We start from the raw sequence: 3,855 nt of genomic DNA, 5'->3' as shown, positions 1-3,855 counted from the left end.
CTATCCAACCTCTTGCGGAATCTGGAAACTCCAAAAACTCAACAAAGTACAAGGTTTTCATCAGTTTCATATCTAAGCACAAGAATACACACACAACCAAAAAAAAAAAGTGTAGCCATTAATGGGTGTGCATTCCTATATATCAACTAAAAATAGTCCATTTTGTGCTTCCTGTTCTAGAAATGAAAATGTGACTGACGAATTAATAAAAATTACAAAAACTATGAATTCCCAATCTGAACCAACAAAAGTGCTTCAAAATACAAAATAATTCAGAAGTAAAAATCTCTCATATACAGAATTACCAATTCCTATAAACCATAAAAAATTTCTTTAAAACTAGGTATATGTCTAGAATTAACCCGCGAACAACAAAACTTTTTAGATCAAACTAGAATTAACCCTTGAACAACAAAAAAAAAAAAAAAAAAAACCCTAAACCCATAAAAAACCTTTCTTTTTTTGCATCAATCAAATTTCTCAAAAGCAGTGAACAACAAAACTTCTTAGATCAAATTAGAATTAATCCTTGAACAACGAAAAAGACAAAAAAAAAACCCTAAACCCATAATTTTTTTTTTTTTTTGCATAAATCAAATTTCTCAAAAGCAGTGAACAACAAAACTTTTTAGATCAAACTAGAATTAACCCTTGAACAACAAAAAAAACAAAAAAAAAAACCCTAAACCCATAAAATTCCTTTCTTTTTTTTGCATCAATCAAATTTCTCAAAAGCATTGAACAACAAAACTTCTTAGATCAAACTAGAATTAACCCTTGAACAACAAAAAAAATAAAAACCCTAAACCCATAAAAATCCTTTTTTTTTTGCGTAAATCAAATTTCTCAAAAGCAGTGAACAACAAAACTTTTTAGATCAAACTAGAATTAACCCATGAAGAACAAAAAACTTAAAAAAAAAAACTAAACCCATAAAAATCCTTCTTCTTTTCTTATGCATAAATCAAATATTTCAAAAGCAGCTTCATTCAATTAATCCAACATCACAACTGGGCAGAGATAGAAACACCAAAAATCATGAGAAAAAAATGTAAAATTGAGCATACCTTTGACGCAACGTTGCAGAAAATAGGTTTTTCTGAAAAACTGAAACGCCATTCATGTCTTCGTATATATACACAAACAAACAAACTGAGATTATCACAATCTGTATTTATTGTGAAGAAAGAAAATAGATTTTCTCAAGGGGTTTAAGCTAGAAGACAAAAGATGGGTTTTGTTTGAAGTTTTAACGACGAAATTTTAAATACCTCTACGACGACGTTCCATATTTATTTATTTGTTTATTTTTGTTAACTAGTACTCCAATTTTTAAATAATAGATATTCCCTCCTTTTTTTTTCTAATTTATTTTTCTAAAGTATTTATTCTACTCTTACATCATCAATTTTCGCCTTTGTATTTTACTTCTTTAAAATGATCATATTTTCATTTTATGATTTATAACTTATGTAGCAAATTTCCTATGAAAAATATTATTTTCATGAAAAGAAATAGTGAAAAATGTTAAGGGAGTACATAAGGCAATAGTGTTCTATAATGAAATAAATAAATAGAATTAGAAATATTTTTATTAAATGATGAAAACTATATGTAATAATTTAACAGGGGGAAAGGACAAATATACCCCCAACTATGACAAATGACACTCCATGTATTTCTTTTTATGTCACCTTTTTGGATTGCACTTGCATTAAAAAATTAAGTAATTTTACCCTTCTGCCCTTACTTACTGTTTTCATAAGTCAACTTTTCAATAAATAATGAATATGCCAGATTTCAAAAATTAAAATGCATTTGGATGACTATTTAAATTTTTGAGTTTATTTTTGGAGCCAAATTTTTTCATCAATTGATCCAAAAATTTAAAAAAATTAAAATTTTCCCACCTCAATTTTCCTATATATTTTTTTGTAATTAATAAAATTAAAATGCCTTTGGATGGCTATTTGAAAAAATTAAGGTTCAACTTTCAAGATTATTTTTGATTTTTTCTTCATCTTTTATTTTTAATTTGTCTGTTGAGATTTCTTTTTCAAAATCATATTTTATAGAATAGTGAACGGAGAGAGTAATTAATCAAGTACTCCAATGAATATTAATTAGGAAAACTTACATAAATATACTATGTTACGAAAACATTTATCATTTATAGCAATATCATTTTTTTTCACTTGATCACTTTTAATATATTTATAATACAATTTTAATACATATTACAAAGAACAATTTATAAAACACACATAATACATGTTTTATTGATTTATAATACATTTATCACAGACTTTAATGCACTTATAATACTATGTGTCAATTTCATACCAAACAAGCATAATATATTTTAAAACAGTTATAATACATATATATTGCATACATAATCCACTTATAATACATATTATTCACCATATATTTTATTATTCCCTACCATTTCAAAATATTACGAAAATCCTTCTTTTTCCTCCAAAACCCCACTCTTCCGGATACATAGCTTCTCAACTCACAAAGGTCATTTCTCTCTTCCTATTTTCAACTCCTTCAATTTTTTCCTATATTCACTCCCTCAATCTCAACAGTTATTTCCTTCATTACAATTTTGAATTTCATCTTTAAAGTCTTGATACATATAGATGATGCTCCTTATTTTAGTATTGAAATTATCCAATTAATCTCACCTAATATGGATCATATTTATGATTCTTACGATGATGATTGGGCTGAAACAGATCCAAACAGTTGCATGATCCATTATCAATGACGAATCATAATGTTGAGAAGTCGAAGAAGGATGTACTTTGTCGTCTAAATTGACTGTGACCTCCCCCCCCTCTCAAAAAATGGGTAGAAAAGTTGGATCTATAATATCTCATCTTACGGTACATTTTTTTCCAATTTCTCGTCTCACTTAATATGGATCATATTTATGATTCTTACGATGATGATTGTTCATTTTTTTCTGATACAGAAAAAGGGGGAAAAGTAGAACATGTTGATAAATATCATTCTCTACCCAAGGTTCATAATGTATGTAGTTGACTTTGATTCATAAATTTATGTATAATGCCTTCGTTTCAACTTTATGATACATTACAATTTCATCATGTACAATGTACCGTGTTCAAATATTAGTTTTGATACATAAACCTAATTTATTAAAACACAAATTAGTATATATCGTGTTCATAATTATGTATTTGATACATAACTATTACAAAATTTGTTATCTTTTACTACCCGATACATACACCCATACTTATTCTACTAGAAGGCTATGTATCTGTAGACATTATCAAATATTATTGTTGATATATAAACACTAATGTTTTATAATAATACCAGTTTGTATCATAATCATAATTATGTTTATGACACATAACTTTGTTATGTATATAACATTGTTATGTATCATATGTTGTTATATGCAACACTGTTTTATAACTAAATCAGTGTATATCATATTTATAATTTTTTTTTGTATATGATACATAAATTTGTCTAATTGACTATGTATTAGATGTTGTTATGTATCTGCAGTCCTCGAGTAACATTTTAAGACATAGTTACACCAATTGTTTAACACATGTATATCAAATTCAACAAATTTCAGACTTTATTGTATGTATCAGATACATATCAACTAACCACAGTGTTATGTAGCAATCACAAAAAAAAATGCTATTGAGAACAATTACATGTATATTATATCTCTTATAAACTACAACATTTTTTCAATTAGAATAAGATACATAAATAATAATGTATAATGCATAATTTTATGGTCATGATACATAAATAGTAATGTATAGTCAATGACGGCTGAGGAGGAAAACGCCATAG

This window comes from Solanum verrucosum, unplaced genomic scaffold (genome assembly GCF_900185275.1).
Source record: "Solanum verrucosum unplaced genomic scaffold, falcon-dt-bn FXZP01000259.1, whole genome shotgun sequence".
NCBI lineage: Eukaryota > Viridiplantae > Streptophyta > Magnoliopsida > Solanales > Solanaceae > Solanum > Solanum verrucosum.
Note: the sequence above shows the minus strand (reverse complement) of the source record.